This window comes from Neophocaena asiaeorientalis, unplaced genomic scaffold (genome assembly GCF_003031525.2).
Source record: "Neophocaena asiaeorientalis asiaeorientalis breed wild unplaced genomic scaffold, Neophocaena_asiaeorientalis_V1.1 scaffold253, whole genome shotgun sequence".
Lineage (NCBI taxonomy): Eukaryota > Metazoa > Chordata > Mammalia > Artiodactyla > Phocoenidae > Neophocaena > Neophocaena asiaeorientalis.
Window position 1 is genome coordinate 3,200,926 of NW_020174553.1, and position 21,056 is coordinate 3,221,981.

Here is a 21,056-nt window from a genome sequence, read left to right on the forward strand (position 1 = left end):
GGTATTTTTTGATTTCCTCTTTGATTTCTTCAGTAATCTCTTGGTTATTTAATAGTGTATTATTTAGCCTCCGTATGTTGGTATTTTTTACAGATTTTTTTCCTGTAATTGATATCTAGTTTCATAGCATTGTGTTTGGAAAAGATACTTGATATGCTTTCAATATCTCGTAGATTTACCAAGGTTTGATTTGTTACTCAAGATATGATCTATCCTGGAGAATGTTCCATGAGCAATTGAAAAGTGTATTCTGTTTTTTTTGAATGGAATGTCCTATAAATATCAATTAAGTCCTTCCTGTTTAATGTATCATTTAAAGCTTGTATTTCAGTATTTATTTTCATTTTGGATGATCTGTCCATTTGTGAAAGTGGGGTGTTAAAGTCCCCTACTATTATTTTTTTAATTAATTAATTAATTAATTTTTGCCTGTGTTGTGTCTTTGTTGCTGTACACAGGCTTTCTCTAGTTGTGGCGAGTGGGGGCTACTCTTCGTTGTGGTGTTCGGGCTTCTCATTGTGGGGCCTTCTCTTTGTTGCAGAGCACGGCCTCTAGGCACATGGGCTTCAGTAGTTGTGACATGCAGGCTCAGTAGTTGTGGCTCACAGGCTGTAGAGAGCAGGCTCAGTAGTTGTGGCACACAGACTTCGTTGCTCCATGGCATGTGGGATCTTCCCGGACCAGGGCTCAAACCCACATCCCCTGCATTGGCAGGCAGATTCTCAGTCACTGCGCCAGCAGGGAAGTCCAAAGTCCCCTACTATTATTGTGTTACTGTTGATTTCCTCTTTTAGAGCTGTTAGCATATGACTTATGTATTGAGGTGCTGCTATGTTCAGTGCATAAATATTTACAATTTTTTATATCTTCTTTGTGGATTGATCCCTTGATCATTATGTAGTGTCCTTCTTTGTCTCTTGTAATAGTCTTTATTTTAAAGTCTATTTTGTCTAATATGAGAATTGCTATTCCAGCTTTCTTTTGATTTTCATTTGCATGGAATATCTTTTTCCATCCCCTCACTTTCAGTCTGTATGTTTCCCTAGGTCTGAAGTGGGTCTCTTGCAGACAGCATATATACGGGTCTTCTTTTTGTATGCATTCAGCCAGTCTATGTCTTTTGGTTGGAGCATTTAATCCATTCACATTTAAGGTAATTATTGATATGCATGTTCCTATTACCATTTTCTTAAGTGTTTGGGTTTTTTTTTTTTTTTAGGTCTTTTCCTTCTCTTGTTTCCTGCCTAGAGAAGTTCCTTTGGTATTTGTAGTAAAACTTGTTTGGTGGTGCTGAATTCTCTTAGCTTTTGCTTGTGTGTAAAGGTTTCAATTTCTCTGTCAAATCTGAATGAGATCCTTGCTGGGTAGAGTAATCTTGGTTGTAGGTTTTTCTTGTTCGTCACTTTAAATATGTCCTGCCACTCCCTTCTGGCTTGTAGAGTTTCTGCTGAACAATCAGCTCTTAACCTTATGGGGATTCCCTTGTATGTTACTTGTTGCTTTTCCTTTGCTGCTTTTAATATTTTTTCTTTGTATTTAATTTTTTTTTAAACATCTTTATTGGGGTATAAATGCTTTACAATGGTGTGTTAGTTTCTGCTTTATAACAAAGTGAATCAGTTATACATATACATATGTTCCCATATGTCTTCCCTCTTGCGTCTCCCTCCCTCCCACTCTCCCTATCCCACCCCTCCAGGCTGTCACAAAGCACCGAGCTAATATCCCTGTGCCTTGCGGCTGCTTCCCCCTAGCTATCTACCTTACTATGTATTTAATTTTTGATAGTTTGATTAATATGTGTCTTGGCATGTTTCTCCTTGGATTTATCCTGTATGGGACTCTTCTGCCCTTCCTGGACTTGATTATTTCCTTTCCCTTGTTAGGGAAATTTTCAACTATTATCTCTTCAAATATTTTTCAGACCCTTTCTTTTTCCTTTCTTCTTCTGGGACCCCTATAATTTGAGTGTTGGTGCGTTTAATGTTTTCCCAGAGGTCTCTAAGACTGTCCTCAATTCTTTTCATTCTTTTTTCTTTATTCTGCGCTGCAGTAGTTATTCCACTATTTTGTCTTCCAGGTCACTTATCCGTTCTTCTGCCTCAGTTATTCTGCTATTTATTCCTTCTACAGAATTTTTAATCTCATTTAATGTGGTGTTCATCATTGTTTGTTTGCTCTTTAGTTCTTCTAATTCCTTGTTACACATTTCCTGTATTTTCTCCATTCTATTTCCAAGATTTTGGATCATCTTTACTATCATTATTCTGAATTATTTTTCAGGCAGACTGCCTATTCCCTCTTCATTTGTTTGGTCTGGTGGGTTTTTACCTTGCTCTTTCATGTGATGCATCTTTCTCTGTCTTCTCATTTTGTTTAACTTACTGTTTTGAGGGTCTCCTTTTTGCAGGTGGCAGTTTCGTAGTTTCTTTGGTTTTGGTGTCTGCCCCCAAAGCGCGAGATTGGTTTAGTGAGCTGTGTAGGCCTCCTGGTGTAGGGGACTGGTGCCTGTGTTCTGGTGGGTAGGTCCACATCCAGTGGTGTGTTTTGGGGTGTTTGTGAACTTAGTGTGATTTTAGGCAGCCTCTCTTCTAATGGGTGGGTTTGTGTTCCTGTCTTGATAGTTGATTGGCATGGGGTGTCCAGCACTGGAGCTTGCTGGCCATTGGATGGAGCTGGGTCTTAGTGCTGAGATGGAGATCTTTGCGAGAGCTCTTGCTGACTGATATTACCTGGGGCCGGAAGGTCTCTGCTGGTCCAGTGTCCTGAACTTGGCTCTCCCACCTCAGAGGCTCAGGCCTGACACCAGGCCGGAGCCCCAACACCCTGTCAGCCACATGACTCAGAAGAAAAGGGAGAAAAAAAGAAAGAAAAAAAGTTATTAAAATAAAGAAATAATAATAAAAAAAGAAGACAGCAACCAAACCAATGAACAAATCTACCAGTGATAACAAGTGCTAAAACTATACTAAGATAAACATAAAAATCAGAAACAAATCAGTCACAGATAGCAGACCCCAAGTCTGCAGTTGCTCCCAAATTCTACCACCTCAATTTTGGGAACATCTGTTGTTTATTCAGGTATTCCACAGATGCAGGGTACGTCAAGTTGATTTTGGGGATTTAATCTGCTGCTCCTGAGGCTGCTGGGAGAGATTTTCCTTTCTCTTCTTTGTTCGAACAGCTCCCGGGGTTCAGCCTTGGATTTGGCCCCACCTCCGTGTGTAGGTCACCCCTGTCAGGCATCTGTTCCTGCCCAGACAGGACGAGGTTAAAGGAGCGGCTGATTAAGGGGCTCTGGCTCACTCATGCCTGGGGAGAGAGGGGTACGGTAGTTATAATTGGAATGTGGGGCGAGCCTGTAGTGGCAGAGGCTGGCGTGACATTGCAACAGCCTGAGGCATGCTGTGTGTTCTCCTGGGAACTTGTCCCTGGATCATAGGACCCTGGCAGTGGCATGTTGCACAGGCTCCCGGGAGGGTGTGGATAGTGACTTGTGCTTGCACACAGGCTCCTTGGTGGCTGCAGTAGCAGTCGAGCATTTCATGCCTGTCAGGCTGATAGCTGCCCCTCACACCCGTCTCTGGACCTCGTTTAGGTGCTGCTCTGCCTTCTGTGGGCAGACAGGGAAGGAATCCCCTCTCCTCGTGCACGCTGAAACAATGGTCTCTTGTCTCTTAGGCAGGTCCAGACTTTTTCCCAGACTCCCTCCCAGCTGGCTGTGGTGCACTAGCCCCCTTCAGGCTATGTTCACGCCGCCAACCCCAGTCCTCTCCCTGTGATCTGACCTCCGAAGCCCGAGCCTCAGCTCTCAGCCCCGCCTGCCCCAGCGGGTGAGCAGACAAGCCTCTCGGGCTGGTGAGTGCAGGTCGGCACCGATCCTCTATGCGGGAATCTTCCCGCTTTGCCCTCGGCACCCCTATTGCTGTGCTTTCCTCCAAGGCTCCGAAGCTTCCACCCTGCCTACTCCCTGTCTCTGCCAGTGAAGGGGCTTCCTAATGTATGGAAACATTTCCTCCTTCACAGCTCCCTAACAGAGGTGCTGGTCCTGTCCCTATTCTTTTGTCTCTGTTTTTTCATTTTTCTTTTGCCCTACCCAGGTACGTGGGGATATTCTTGCCTTTTGGGAAGTCTAAGGTCTTCTGCCTGCGTTCAGTAGGTGTTCTGTAGGAGTTGTTCCATGTGTACATGTATTTTTGATGTGTTTATTGGGAGGAAGGTGATCTCCACGTCTTACTCCTCTGCCATCTTGAGGGTGCCTCACCCATCATACTTAATTCTAACAAAAATAACATCAAGAGGCATTTATATTCATGAAGAGATGAAGAAATTTCCTCAAACAATTTAAACTTATTAAACTCTAAAAACAGTTTTGGCATATAATGCACTAGCTAAATAACAAAATAAAATTACATAATTACAATATAATTTACACAGTAATGCAATAGATATGAAGCCATTTTCTAAGCAGCAGTGGCAATTTTGGTTACCATTCTTGCAAAAGTCCTTCAGGTCTCAATATCTATCATTATTAAACCTTCCAAACCATACTACCATCTAAATAATTTTTCTAATAACTGATTTAACAACATTCAGCCTGAAGTCTCTTTTGTTTCTACTTTCATATTTTTGATGCTATTGTAAATGTTATTAGTTATTAATTTCAATTTATTATTGTTTGCTGCTAGTATAAAAAATACAATTGATTTTTTATTTATTGATCTTGTGTTCAGTTGATAAAACTTGATAAGCTCACTTACTAGTTCTAAGTCAATTGTACAGATTGCTTTGGGTATTCTAAATAGGTATTCATGTCATCTAGGGATAGGGACAGTTGTACTTCTTCCTTTCCAATATGGATACATTTTATTTATTTATCTTACTTTATTTTACTTTCCAGACCCTTCAGTACAACATTAAATAGGAGAGAGGGTGAGCATCCTGTCTTATTTGTAAACTTAGAAAATATTCAGTCTTTCACCATTAAGTATAATGTTAGCTTTAAAGCTTCCTCATAGGTGTCCTTTGTTAGGTTAAAAAGTTCTTATCTATTTCTACTTTGCTGCGAGTTTTTATCTGAAATAGAGTTTAGATTTTGTCAAATAGTTTTTTTGCACGTGTTCAATGATTACATCCTGAATTTTTGTGGCAGCGTTGGTTTGCTCATTTTAGTTTGTTAATATGGTAAGTTACATTGATTGATTTTCCAAATCTTAAATCAACTTTGTGTTCCTAGGATAAATCCCACCTGGTCATGCTTTTTGTATATTGTTGTATTTGATCTGCTAAAATTGTGTTTAGAAATTTTGCATCTGTATTTATGAGGAACATTTCTCTGTAGTTTTCTGGTTTGGGTATCAGGGTAATTCTGGCCTCATAAAATCAGTTAAAAATTATTACCTTCTCTTCAGTTTTCCGGAGGAGTTTTTGTAGAATCGGTATTAGATTTTTCTTAGCTGTTTTGTAGAATGTACCAGTGAAGCCGCGTACTCCTGCAATTTCTTTGTGTAAAGTTTTTTTTAACTTCCAGTTTTTCAAATAGATTATCTATTTCTTCAGGTTATCTCTTTCTTCTTGAGTTAGCTTAAGTGAGCTGAATAAAGTAGTTTGTGTCCTTAAAGGAATTTGTCCATTTCATTTAATTGGTTGTAGTTATTGACATAAAGTTGTTTATAGTCTCTTACTATCCTTTAATATCTGTGGGAACTATACTGATGTCACCTTTCTCATTCCTGGTATTGTTAATTTGTATCTTCTTTCTTCCTGAGATCTTAGGCTAGAGGTTTCTTAGTTTCATTGATTTTCTCAAAGAACTAAATATAGGTTTTATGTAGTTTCTCTGTTATTCTTTTTATAAAATTTTTCACTGATTTCCCTCTGGTTCTGAGTGGAGGTGTTGTTGTTCAGTATTTTTAAAATGGTGTCTCACTGACTTCTCATTTCTGTTGTTTACAACAGGACATATGCTTTCATCCTTATCTTTATTCTTTTGTACATAATACTCCCTCACCGAATTTAAGATTTTCTACTTCTCACTGGTTTTAAGTAATTTAACCATGATGTGCTTTGGTACAGTTTTCTGCATATTTCTTGTGCTTGGGGTTTACTGAGCTTCTTGGATTTTCATACTTACAGATTTTTTTTAATTAAAAAAAACAACAACCTGTGTCCATTCGTTTTCAATTTTATTTTACTTCCCTCCTTCTTCTCTCTCCTTCCAGAATGCAAATGACATACATATTAATCCATTTGAATTTTTCCCACAGTTCACTGATGCTTTCTTCATCTCTCTGTGTTTCATCTTAGATAGTTCTATTACTTATGATATCAAAGTACACTTATCTTTTCTGGCACAGTATCTACTGTCTAATCTGCCATTAATCCCAGCCAGTGTATTTTTGTTTTTTATCTTATACATTGTAGCTTTCATCTCAGGAAGTTTAAACTTTTTAAAATCTTGCATCTCTCTAACTTTTTGAATATATGCAGTACATTTATAATACCTGCTTAATATTCTTATCCGCTATTTAACATCTGTGTCAGTTCTGGGTTGCTTTTGATTAATCATCCCTCATTATGAGTCATATTTTACTGGTTTGTTGTTACCTGGTAATTTTTTTTTTATTAAATGCTAAACATTGTAAATATTACTCTGTTGGGTGCTGAATATTTTCACATTGCCACAAATGTTGAGCTTTGCTCTAGAATGAAGTTAAATTACATGAAGAAATGATTTTTTTGTTTTGCTTTTAAGATTGGTTAGGTGGAGCTAGAGCAGTTATCAGCCTATGGCTAATTATTTCCCACTGTTAAGACAAGACCAGTTTGTGTACTCTACCTAACGAGCTATGGATATAAGGTTTCCCAATACGCTTAGTGGGAACTGATAAAATTCCTGCATCTGTATAGGTGCTGAGCAATGCTTTTAGGTCTATCTTTTTAGGTAGTAGTCTCCCCTGGTTAGGGTAGTTTTCTCACACAAATTTGCTGATCGGTACTCAATTGGATACTCAAGAGAGACCCTCTCCAAAACTAGAAATCTGTCTTTCCTGACTCTCTTTCATCTATGATACAGTTTCCTGTGTATTTCAGAATCTCCCCAGAATTTCAGCTGTCTTTTCATCTTAAGTAGTTTACCAGTCTCTGTATGGGTTCCTTCTCCCTGCATTGCGACCTGAAAAGTCTCCCAAATGAATAGCTTGGGGGCAATTTTAGGTCTCATTTTTCCCCCATCTCTCAGAGACCAGTGTTCTTCATTGTCTGATGTGTAATATCTTGTAAACTTTTTCTCACATATTTTGACTGTCTATTTTTGGTTGTTTCAGGCAATAGGGTAAATTTAGTCTCTTTTACCTTATCTTGGTGAGAAGTACAAGTCCGGATAGTTTTTTAATTGGCAGATGAGTTCCAGTCTAAATATGATTTAAGAGAATGAAAATATACATTGTTTTCATTCTGTCTGAAATTTACTCACTCCTAGAAAACACCAGGGTTCTTGCTTATTGAAATAATGATGGTAAACAGTTTTTTCTTAGAAACCTTAAAAATAATTGCAGTCTCATACTCTTGGCCTAAAAGAAATCAGGGTGGAGCAAATGAACATCAGGCAACAGGCTAATGATGAAAGTCAATATGTTTAGTCTGTCTCTTTTTTTATCTGGTTTTCATGCTAATCTGAATTTGTGCAAGATTCCAAATCTGTTTGGGTGAGATCCTTTTGCTCCTTTTAACTGTTAGTATGGATGGAATCTAATGTAGAGAGATCTAGTAAAGTAAAGAGAGCTGAAATGATAAAAAATGGTAGGGGTCAAACAGACTGTTTGAAGCTGTAATCAATATTTTGAGGATTATATGTGAGATTGCACTAAAGCCACTTTATACTACAGAATGTTTTAAATATCAGTAAGACCAATATATCCCAGCACTATAGAAATATCAGTTCTCTCACTGTGCCTTGGTAGAAGTAAAAGTGGTATAGCTGACAGTTGAGAGCAGAAGGCCATAACAGGGCCAGTAATGACGCTACAAATAAGATAACACTGTGGAGACTGAGGGAGAAATCAAAATGGTAACCCATCTGAACCACTGAACAGCATCCTCAGTTCATCGCTTTCTAAAGCAAGAGCCCCTATGCTGTGGCCATAAAATAAATGTGGTGGAAGCTGTGATGGGATATGAATGTAAATATTTTACTTTGTAGAGTGTGTTTTGCCCCATGGTTTCTGTTCTGATGATCTCTTCTTGTTCTGCTCTGAGAAACTATCATTATGAATAAATACTTGAATTTTTCCTTTGTCCATTTCATTACTTATGTCTGAAATTTTCTAGTTACATTTGCCTGCCTACGTCAAAAGGGTTCAACTTGGGATATGAAAATTTCAGCCCCAAATTTTATTGGAAGCACAGAAAAGTGTCACCCTTTCGGTGATGAAGGGGAGGAAGGTGGGTGAGTGCACTGAAATGTCAACCCTGACTTTGGACCGTGTAAGGAGAGCCTGCCATATGCGTTGCTTTCCAAGTTTGTCCCTCCTGCTGAATCTGTGTTTCGAATTACTTTTCCCCTCGATGTGTTAGTTCTTTTTTCCAAGATGAACCTTATTTTATTTTCCTTGCTAGGGCCCATGTTATTATTCCAACATTTCCCATTTTAGTATCATCTGCAGAATTCATTTAGACCCTGTTTACTTCCTTGCTGAGGTCTCTGAGCCATAGAGCGGGACAGAGCCTGGAGGCAGGCTGGGTTTTCCTTCTCCTCCAGGCAGCTCTCATCACACACATGGGCCCACAGAAATGAGGATTTAATTTGCTACAAGATTTCCCCGTGGAAGGGGACTTCTTAGGCTTCCCTATAAAACAAAACTGAAGTGGAAAATGGAAAAGATAACAATAACAACATTCTTGCCTTTGCTGCTTGGGAAGAGAGCAATCAATAAACATTTTTATTAATCGTCATTCAGTGCATGTCCAGACCTTGGCTAAGTAGCCCGGAGGATGTGAAGGGGGTCAGACTTAAGCCCCCTCCCTTGAGGAAGATATAACCTAATTTAGGAAAGAAAGCATACACACATGCAAACATAAGCACACACATACTTCTGAAACAGTGACACCATGTACAGATACACTGATTTATGCAATGCAGAAAGGAATTGTCAGGAGCGCAAAAACTATCCACACAGAGGAGGAAGGGCTTATATCTCAAGTATTTATTCATAAATTCATGCAATCCTGTTACAAGTATTTATTGAGTAAGAGAAATTCTCCTAGGGAAGAGAGTAACAGACAGAGCTCATACTATCACCAAGCTTTCAGCTGACAAGGAATGAAGAATCACAAGATAGCATGATAGTAGCTACCAAAACTTTTCATTCTGTGATGCTTTTCCAGAGACTAAAAGTCAGTGAAGCAAGATGTGATCTGCCTGGGTTGTTAGGTTGATAACTTGTTGATTCATTTAACCACTTATTTGTCTTGAGTGAATACTTGGTGTAAAAAATTGGGCTAGATGTTATGTAAACATGAAGAAGAATTGGACTTGGACCCTGACTTCAAGATTTCAGTCTAATATAGACAAACATACTGAAAATACATAGCTCCATTTTTACCTGGCTTACATTTTACTAAGCAACATTAACCTAAGAGAACAATTCAAAAATATTTGTGTTCTATGTGAAAGAGGTTTTCATCAAATGTGCTAGCAAGAGGAGAGGACAGGTTGAGGATTTGGGTGGAAGCCTGGCCTCCCTCTGTGAGAAGGAGTGTGCAAAAATCCACCCCCCATGGCCGTCTCTCCACTGGAAATGTCTGAATACTGTGGTTAGTGTTCAGAAAAGTATAACAGCGGCAGTAGTAGCAGGAGTAATGCTAGTATATATTCAGGTCTTACTCTATGCCAAGCCCTTAGTTAACAGTTGTAAATTGCAGCATCTCATTTAATCTTTCCAACAGTCCCATGAGGTAGCTACTATTATTTTCCATATTTAACATAAAGTAATCTGAGCCTTACAAACTAATAAGGCTCTTCCTAGATAGTAGGCAGCTGAGTATGAACTTAAACTCAGGCAACTCTGAGTCTAAAATCAAAATTCAAGAAATAGACATTGCCATGGGCCCTTAGAGTCTGACTTTGCACAGTGGCCAAAGGCAATGGCTCTTAACCTCAGGTGCACGTTAGAAATACCTGGGGAGCTTTAAAATACCATTATTTTAATCCAATTTTATCAGAATCTCTGGGAGTGGATCTCAGGCATCAGAATTTCTAAGGACTCTCCAGGTAATCCTAACAGCCAGTCAAGCTTGAGAACAGATGTCTTTAGGTCTTTCCCTGAGCAGAGGAGTAAAACAAATATCTTAAAAACAAGCAAACGTATGTATATGTACAACTGATTCACTTTGTTATGAGGCAGAAACTAACACACCATTGTAAAGCAATTATACTCCAATAAAGATGTAAAAAAATAAATAAATAAATAGAAATTTTAAAACAAGCAAACAAACAATAACAACACATACATATATATTACATAATACATATGATTTTCTGGTTATGCTCAGAATTCATATGTACATCTATGAGTACATCCTGCCTGAGAAATATCAAACTCCCTGCTGCAGTGAATTGTCCTACAATAGGCAAAATCCACAGCATTTAAACAAATCATGACCTTCAGCCAAGTGCTCTAAGAAGTCAAAAATTCTCTGTCTTCCTTGCCCCAAGTCTGTCTGACAGAAATATTTACATCAAGACTCCATGGATTATCTACAAATTATTGAAAATACTTTTTATTAAGTAGAAAGCATGGCCACTGCATTTGAAATGTGGGGAGTCTGGAAGACCTAAGATCAACTGAGCATCCTTTAAATAAACACAGAGCTCCTCGCCAGGGCCATCCCTTGTACACACCTCAGAGACACATATTACAAATATATATAAGAGATCATGTATGAAAAAGAACTGTCCTGAACATCATTAACGATCCATAGATAAGATAATATTTTCCTTCCTTCCAACAGTTCTCTTAATTTAGAATTTTGAAACAAATTCTGATCTCATCAGTTGACAGGTAAAATGGAGGAGTTATAGCCGTACATATCCAGGAAAATGTTGGAAGTAAGGAAGAAGGTAGGAATGTCTCAGCATTGGGGTTCGTAAATTTTAAAGTTTCAACAATTCCTTTTGTGAAAATTTTGCTTGGTGAATCAAATATTAAAATCTCATGCCTTGACAGAAGTAATGGATGAGGGATAATTTCTGATAAATCTATCAAAATTATCAAATAATACAAAACGTCTTTTAACATTCAACGTCAGGCTTAAAATAAAATCTTTCTCTTAAAACACAATCCTGAGCTCATGGAGACTACACATTTTCCTAAACGGTGCAAATAAATTTAACATTTTAAAAGATGTCAATTAACTCATTCCAAAGAATTACAGGTTTTTAGATCCCAAGCCAATCCTTCTACTTGACAATCGAAATTGGTTCATGGAGTGTTATTTTAGGCCAGCTAAATCTAATGACCTTTCTGCTCTCCAAGTTTCAAGCCACGGATTTCAGGAACAGAGACAAATGAAATGTGTATCTTACATTCCAGCAGGCAAAAATTGCAAGGAGCTTTTCTGGTGGCTAGTAAAGACCATGTTTCTTAATAAGAAAATGACTGTTTAACACTGTAACCCATCAAGTCATTTCCTGGCTGTGCTTTACACGTGGCTTTCTATTATTATCTGAAACACTGACTGCATCCTTGATATCCTTGGCCTCCATCTCCATCTGCATTAGAAATCTTCTCCTAACCTCTTTCCTCCATCAAGGAATTCAGCTCCTTTCTTCCCATTTTTGATCAAAGTGATTGTTGAAAGGGAATAGAGGATGTAAGAAATGGGAGAGCTAATCAAAAAGGAAATTTGCACTAAGGAAACTGAAAGACATCTTTACTACTTTAATTTTGCTATCAGTCTCTGTGCTCCAAGGTGTCAATTGTAGATGCTTTCTGTTTACAGTCTGTAGCATGTCACAGTGGGACCACTCCTCCCTTTCCTGCCATCAATCCTTTATAGGTTAGCTTACCATTTCTCCTATAATCTCCAGCATTGCTTTTCTGTGAAATAGAGGGACTGAGAAACTGAATAAAGGAGAAGAGAATGGATAAAGTAGAGATGATATCTGCAGATATATCTTTTCTCCTCTTTTTTTGCCAGCTGTGTTTTTAGTATTTGACTTTTCTCCTCTTAAACACTTTGACCTTATTCCTCCTAAGAGACCCCTAGGTTATATCCATTTACAGTTTATAAAAGGTGTGCACTGCAGTGAAGATAATTAGCAAGGGCCATTCATAACTAATTGAAAGGCTAACTTACGTTGAATGGACAGAGATTTTTCTTCATATATATCCTTTAATACATCAATTTATTGGATGCTATGGTAATTACTCTTAGGTATAAGCATAAATAGAATAAGTTACACAGAGAGCTTACAGTTTTCTAGATGGAGTTAGTAATAAATTCCAATTCAAATATCACACAGGGAAATAGTGTGCTATAACAGAAAGAATAACAGGATGGGGTGAATAGTCAGGTGAACCCCAAGGTCATTATTTCCCACCTGTGGACCTGTGGTATACTAGACTGGGCCCCTCACAAATTCATATGTTGAAGCCCTAACCCCCAATGTAACTGTGTTTGGAGGTGGGGTCTTTAAAGAGTTAATTAAGGTTAAAAAAAGACATAAAGATGGGGCTCTAACGTAATATGACTTGTGTCCTGATAGGAAGAAGCAGAGAGACCAGGATTGATCATGCATAAAAGAAAGACCTTGTGAAGATACAGCGACAAGGCAGCCAACTGTGAGAAAAGGAGAGGGAGATATCAGGAGAAACCAACCTGCCACACCTTGAACTTGAACAACCAGCCTCCAGAACTGTGAGAAAATACACTTCTATTGTTGAAGCCACGTAGCCTGTGGCATTTTGTTATGGTAGCCCTAGAAAACTAATACAGGGCCTTTAAGCAAATCACTTAAAATTTTCAACCACAAACACCTCTATCCTCATATTCTCTGACAATATCTTGTCATTTATTCTTGACCTCTTTTCCAGGCAGTATTTCCTCTGCCTGTGTCTTAAATTGTTGGAGTGAGGCAGGGATCTGCTCCAGATCTTCGCTTCTCAGTCTTTATATTGTTCTGGACAATCTTGCCCAGTCCTATGGCTTCAGTAACCACCCATTTGCTGATAGATCGCTATACCCAGGTTTCTGGCCCACCGTTTTCCTTTTTTTTGTTGCCTCCTTTTTAACTTCAGCTTTATTGAGGGATAATTGACATATAAAATTAATAAAATTATAAGATATTTAAAGATTAAGATATTTAAAGTGTGGTAATTTGATATATGTATACATTGTAAAAGGATTCCTTCCATCTTTTTTTTTTTTGCGGTACGTGGGCCTCTCACTGCTGTGGCCTCTCCCGTTGCGGAGCACAGGCTCCGGACGCACAGGCTCCGGACGCACAGGCTCAGCGGCCATGGCTCACGGGCCCAGCCGCTCCGCGGCACGTGGGATCCTCCCGGACTGGGGAACGAACCCGTGTCCCCTACATCGGCAGGCAGACTCTCAACCACTGTGCCACCAGGGAAGCCCTCTTTCTGGTTTTTTGATGAAAACCTTTAAGGTCTACTTTCTTAGCACACTTCAGTTGTACAATACAGTGTTATCAACTACACTCACCACGTTATACATTAGATCCTCAGACCTTATTCACCTTATAGCTGAAAGTTTGTACCCTTTTTCCAACCTCTCCCTATTTCCCCACGCCCTACCCCCTGGCGGCCACTTTTCTACTCTCTGTTTCTATAAGTTTGGGTTTTTAAAAAACACCATATATAAGTGATACCATGCAATATTTGTCTTCCTATACCTGGCTTATTTCACTTAGCATAATGCCCCAAGGTCCATTCATGTTGTCACACATGGCAGAATTTCTTACTTTCTCATGGCAGAGGGATATTCCATATATATATTTTATATATATATATATAATATTATATTCCATATATTTAATATTCCATATATATATATATTCACACATACATATGTGCACAGTCTGTTTCATTTGCATGTATTTTGTGATACTCACAGTGATATATTAATATACAGTGTTTTAAGTATATTAATAATTTGAAAATTTCAACCCATGAAACTACAGTAATGCTGGGAAAGCACTAAAGTTGGAATTTTACTTTCTTTTCAAATACTTTTTATTTTTCAAGCTCCAGTGCTTTTCTTACAAGATTTATTTAGGATCCATTGTTTTCTGCATTCCTGAAAATCTTCCCAGAGACATGATTTCCAGATTCTACTCTAACATTATCCTTCCCAAATTTTGCTAGATATTTTCATAATATTTGGATGTTTCTATCTTCCTGACCTCTTCTCCACATAGACTTGCCTGATTTAATAGAATAATGAATTTTATTTGGACAAGGTCTTCGAGGTTATCTCAGAGCAATCCCATCTCTAGTTACATGACTTTCCAGCCTTAGCTTGAACAATTTTCAGGGACTTGGCACTCTCCATTATATAAGGAAATTCTTTTCAGAGTTAAAAATGTTTTTCTCTTATTACTCCCAAATTGCCTCTGTGTTACTAACATCTAGATGTTTTAACGTCTAGAATTTTCTCCCATAGCAAAAGCTGGTTGTCTATAAGGCAATAAGTAAGTCCCGTACATAAGAGCTAGTTCAGTTCTGAGAGCACATTCGTAAGTCCAGTTTGTTTGTAAGTCTAACAAAGTTAGCCTAGGTACCCAGCTAACACAATCAGCTATATAGTACCGTACTGTAATAGGTTTATAACACATTTCACACACATAATACATAAAAAACAAACACAGAAAATAAAGAGGACATTTCTAATTTTGTAGAGGGTGCACACACATGACAACGTACGCCAGACACATGAACTAACTTAAGTGATTGGATACGCGAACACACATCCGCATCTTTGAAAATTCTCAACTTGAAGGTTCATATGTAGGGGACTTACTGTACTTCTAATTTTTTAAATTAATTCAAACAATTAAAATAATGGATTTGAAATGTTTGTCACTATGATTTTTTCTCATTTATGCTATTTTTGTAAATATTCAATTAATATAATTAATAACTATTCGATTTTTGTGTTTCGTTTTTATGTTTCCCCCACACACATGCCAATGTCAATATAATATATTTTATATGTCAGTATAATATTTTGTCAATATATAATGTCAATATAATGTTGCTTTATGTAGATGAGACCCCCTACCCAGTGTTCTGCCTTCTGAACTAAAAGCCCTTAGTTCTCAAGTGGGTCCCATTACTTAGCTTTGGGGTTTGGCCACAGCCTGGCTGCTATTCTCAGGTTACACTCTTGTTGGCTACTAAGCGATGATGTTGGAACCGAAACTCCTGGCACAGTAATTTAGCTCAGAATCTAGATTTCATGACAAATGTTGGGTGCTAATTCCAAAGATAGGTTCAAATTAAACTTCTGTTAATTCTGGGTTCCCCAGTTTGTAGCTAGCTTTCTGAAACCAAGTGAGAACTTACCAGTTACATTTAATTTTCTACTTTTTGGCTTACCTAGCTAAGATAATTTTGAATTATAGTTCTTTTGTTCAAAAAAGTGCATATACCTTTTAGCCAAGTCTGATTAAAATGCAAAACAGGATTACATCTTGTGACAGAGCAGTGGCTAACATTCTCCTGATCTACAAGACGCTATTAATCATTAATGCAATGCAAAGTTTCAGAATCTGGCACACATCCGTCCAATAACTCTATTAATTCTAGCCTATTTAAAACATTCTATAAAGGTACTGTAACTAGCAGTCAAAATGCCTTGCCTAAATAAATTCCATTATTTCTGTTTTATTGCCCTAATCAAGCAGTGAATGAATTTGGTTTACTATAATTTGTTTTAGTGAAAAAAAGTTATTTTTCTTACTAGTAGACTACTTTCTGTCTTTTCTTAATATTACAGCCTTTTCCCCTTCACTGCTGATCTTGCTTAAGGACTATCTACGAATCCTTTTGTATCGTCCGTATTATTTTTTACAAGTCTCAGTTTGTTCTGAGCTTTATTGCCATGGATGCTATTCATAGAGGTGCATGCCACTCTCCCATGTTTATTTCTCCTTCAGTGATTTTTCCATCCATCTGTGGTACAGATTCTTTGAAAGGATTGCCTTTGATTAATCTGATACATTTTTAATATGTATATTTATTTACATGAACCTGAAAGCCAATGCCAAGGTTCTGGGTCTGAGCCAGAGTATTATCACTTATAGCAATAACTGTATTAGCTCTCCATGTTCTGTTATTCCCTCTTCAGAATAATACAATCAGGGGCAAAATCACAACATACATGCCAAGGATATTTTTGTACTATAGGAGAGGAAGCCCAAAACTATGTATGTGGGAGTTTATATAGGTTACAGAGTACTCCTCTGTTCCTGAAAGAGGGAGAGAAATCTTTGTTCCCTAATGGTTTAAAATCCTTCAGAAAGTAAAAGGACATCTCTGGGTTTCATCCTTTGAAATGTAAACAAACACCAAGGAGATAAACCCTTTAAATCTCCCTGAGATCTCTCACTTTTCAGTCATCTTTTACCTTTCAAGACTTATCCTTCAATCCAGCTTGCAGTTTTCTTTTTTCTGGATGCCCTAATCATACAGAAACATGAAAATATTTGTTTCCCTCCACTCTCCATGAGATCTCTAATCCCTGTGTAAGGGAAGTTCCATTAAGAAAAATATACGTATACATTTTCATCATAAAATGTTTCAATAATTAGGGAGCAGATCTTTAACACGAAGAAATAGAGGATAATCAAAGGGAAGAAATACTTTGGTATATGTGGAAAGAATAAGAGAACATACAAGTTATTGTCTTTGTCCAAATGAGATCCTTGCTTCCAGGATTTTCATTTAGGTCAGTAAGCATCCTGTGTTTTTAGATAGCAGTTTCTCACGTCTCCCAGAGGTATGACTGTCCAAGTGACCCGTACTGGGCCTAGTTAATGCCTTAATGATACATATGGTGCCAGACCCTTCTCTAATTCTTCTTCACATCCCTTAGTGTCTTATCAAGATTACTACCTTCCACCATTACTCCTACCCCCATTCTCCATACCGCAAGCAGAGTTTTTTTTTTTAATGCTGATGTGGTCTTTAAAATATTAAATAATTTCTTCTTTTACTTAAAATACATTCTAAATTATCGCATTTAGAACACAATTCAAATTTGTCAACTCTCCTTGCTTGATTTGTCTCCAGTCTACCTCTTTAGCACCATCTTTTCTACTTTCCTCATCGTCCTTTCATCATAGTGGCCTACTCTGAGATATTGAAAACAACCTCAGAACAAGATCTGTCCACTTTAAGGCGTCTTCTATCAATTTGTTTTGCCTGAAATGTCCCTTCAAATGAGAATCAGGCCAACCCACCCACCCCAAAATGTCTTCTGCTTCTCACCTGTCAAATCACAAATTGTAGCAGATTTGACTAATTATCCACCAACCAAAAAATGTGTTCCCCCTTCCAAAACAGGATTTTGAAAGGAAAGCAGTGCATATCCCATCTCCCTTGCAGCTAGGTAGAGCCATGTGACTAGTTCTGGCCAAGGGAATATGAGTGGACATGCCATGTGGTATGGCAAGGTTTAGCACTAAAATCCTTTCCTGTGCTCCTCTATTTTCTCTGAACTTTTGTATGGTTTGAATTAGAGTGACTCTCAGTTGCCCTTGAAAGCAACATGTTGACAATGTCAGCAGCTCCATCACAAAGGGTTCTTGAACAATTGTGTGGACAAGCACAATCCCTTTAACCTGTTCACCTACCCAATACTTTTACATGAATAAAAGTAACCTTCTATTATTGTATTTATACAGTTTACATTTTACTTTCTAATTTTTATGGCAGTTAGTCTAACCTTACTAATAAGGAGAAGTATTGCCTTCAATGTTTGTGGCCCTAGAAGAGGCTGGAGAGCAGAATGTTACTAGTTTGGGTAGCTTGTTATTTACTGTATTTAGGAAGATATTACATAAAAACAATGATCTTGGTCAAGAATTCACTGATTCAGGGGCAGAAACAAAAAGCAGAAACAATAGGGTGAAGAGTTTTGAAACTTACACCATAGGAAACGAGACTTAAAAAGAACATTAATGACAAAGGTTCATCAGCGTTCTCAGTAAACAGAGAAACTCAGCTTTGAAAGGTTTAAATTAAAAATTCTTCCCTTCCCCTCAAGTTTGTCACTTCATATGGCCTCAAGGTAGCTGCTATGGAGAGAGACCTAGGGGCATGGAGGCAAGGGAATAAATCAAGCTTGAAAATTATGTCTAGGAGAAAATTTAAGTTGTAGTTACTGGCACCTGGTGCTGACTGAAGCTTACTGTTTTTGAAAGCTGGTGTTTCCAAAGAAATGTGAGCCTTCACTAAAGGAGTCTTTGAATAGTCAAGCCTTAGAGCAACTTCTTAACTATCTAATTTATATATGTAACAAGTAGGGAGTTGTGAAATCTATATTGCTCTCAAGGAGGACATACTCTCCGAAAACCCCCTTATATGTGGTTTTGGAGGATAACTACAGTTTCTTTCAGATAATAGTATTTAGGTCGGGCTTCCCTGGTGGCGCAGTGGTTCAGAGTCCGCCTGCCGATGCAGGGGACGCGGGTTCGTGCCCCGGTCCGGGAAGATCCCACATGCCGCGGAGCGGCTGGGCCCGTGAGCCATGGCCGCTGAGCCTGCGCGTCCGGAGCCATAGTATTTAGGTCAATGAAGGACTTTCCCTCGTGCCAGGGTAGGGACTTCCATGATAATTGGCAATTTGGATGCTATGATTGTTATAGATGAGTGACTGCTGTATATCTTGTGTCCTTCAACATTTTGAATGGTAGCTTTTATTGCTGTCCTTGCTCCACTTTATAAAATAGGCATGTGAAGTTGGCAAATGCACATAATTGGGCTTTTGGTACGTGGATCATTAAATTATGAGAATCCACCTCTGGAAATGATGAAGAAGACACTGCAGCACCTATATATCCTGGACTTTGTACTGTATGCAGCAAGTGGGTTGGATTTTGAGTTGTCTTCTTAGGGATGGGGTATACAGTAATATCTGATGGTGGGAGAGGTAGATTGTGAAGAAATGTCTCACTGTCCACCAAAAACACGTTTCCTTTTTTATGTTATGAAGTGTATATGGGAAGCACAAGATAGAATTTCCCAGGTTTTCTTGCATCTAGCTGGGATCCTATGACCAGGTCTATTCAATGCAAGGTGAATAAATGAGATTTGGCTCACTTCCAAGCCAGGCCTGTTAAATGTCCCTGGACTTCACCCTCACCTTGCTACAGCTATTTTTTCCCCATTTCAGCCAGCTAGAAGCCATATATTGAAGATTGCAGAGCCTCTTTTTTTGTTTGTTTGTTTTTTTGTTTTGTGGTACGCGGACCTCTCACTGTTGTGGCCTCCCCCGTTGCGGAGCACAGGCTCCGGACGCACAGGCTCAGCGGCCATGGCTCACGGGCCCAGCCGCTCTGCGGCATGTGGGATCTTCCCGGACCGGGGCACGAACCCGTGTCCCCTGCATCGGCAGGCGGACTCTCAACCACTGCGCCGCCAGGGAAGCCCCGCAGAGCCTCTTTTAATTTAGTTCAGAAAGATGGCATGGAAGGGGCTGTTCTGCTGACAAACCCACTTGGTCCCATGTTACAAGATCAAAAACTAAGCTTCTATTGTATTGGAGTAATTATACACGTGTGAGTCTTTTATTAACGATTACTTCCTCAGAGACCATTCCTATCCATATAATACCTATCTTAATGCTTGGTCATTTAGAAGATGGTCAGTAAATATTTTTTGAATGAGTTAAATAATGCATAATTTTTAAAAACAAGCTGTTCGGGCTTCTCTGGTGGCGCAGTGGTTGAGAGTCCGCCTGCCGATGCAGGGGACACGGGTTCGTGCCCCGGTCCGGGAAGATCCCACGTGCCGCAGAGCGGCTGGGCCCGTGAGCCATGGCCGCTGAGCCTGCGCGTCCAGAGCCTGTGCTCCGCAACGGGAGAGGCCGCAACAGTGAGAGGCCCGCGTACCGAAAAAAAAAAAAAAAACCAAACTGCTCATTTGAGTCTTGACCTGCAACATGACATTTCCTTTTGGAAAGATTTACCAAAGTTGATTCACAGTTTAGATGTATTCTTACCCCAATATATTTTTTTATTTATTATGTATACTCAGGTTTCTAATTTTCTCTCAAATCCCAATATAACACACCTAAGTTATGACCTTTTCCTAATTTTATTTAGTCTCAATAGTTTCTCAGAAGTGTTCCTGTCTCTCACACACACACACACACACACACACACACACACACACACCCCACAGAGGAGCAGAATTCCTGGAATTAGCAGGAAAATAGAAACCCTCCTGGAATTACCAATTCATTCTTTTACTGTCTGAAGAAAATTAATGTTAGGCTACAGATGAAGTAATGGTCTTTCTTTTAATAAGATAAACATTGAAGGTCGTTGACCTCATTTTGACGTCAATAATTTATTATTTAGTTCTTTACAAAAATATCTAGGCCCTTTCTCATTTCACTCTTTTGGCCCAAGCCAACAATGAATTGGCCCCAGACATTGGAAAAGGGTTTCCTTTTTGTCTCTAGTACTGTGTTTGGTTCAGTGCATTTCTAGAACCTAACACCTTCATCATATGGGCTCAGAACTTTCCTAAAAACTAAAAATATAGGAAATGAACAATAAAGTTCAAAAATACAGTGTTTTATTACATAAAACCTTAACTTAGACACTTGTAAGTTTTATTTTTCATTACAGCAAAAATACTCCTTTCAACAGATCTTCTATTTCAAGCCACATACAAATTATCATGAACTTATCATCAGGATTTAAATGATCAGAGTTGACAATGTGGCAGAATTCTTATAATTCAAGCTTTCAAAAAAAGCAAATCTCAAGTCATTGATTTTACTCAGTATCTAAAATAACCATGAGG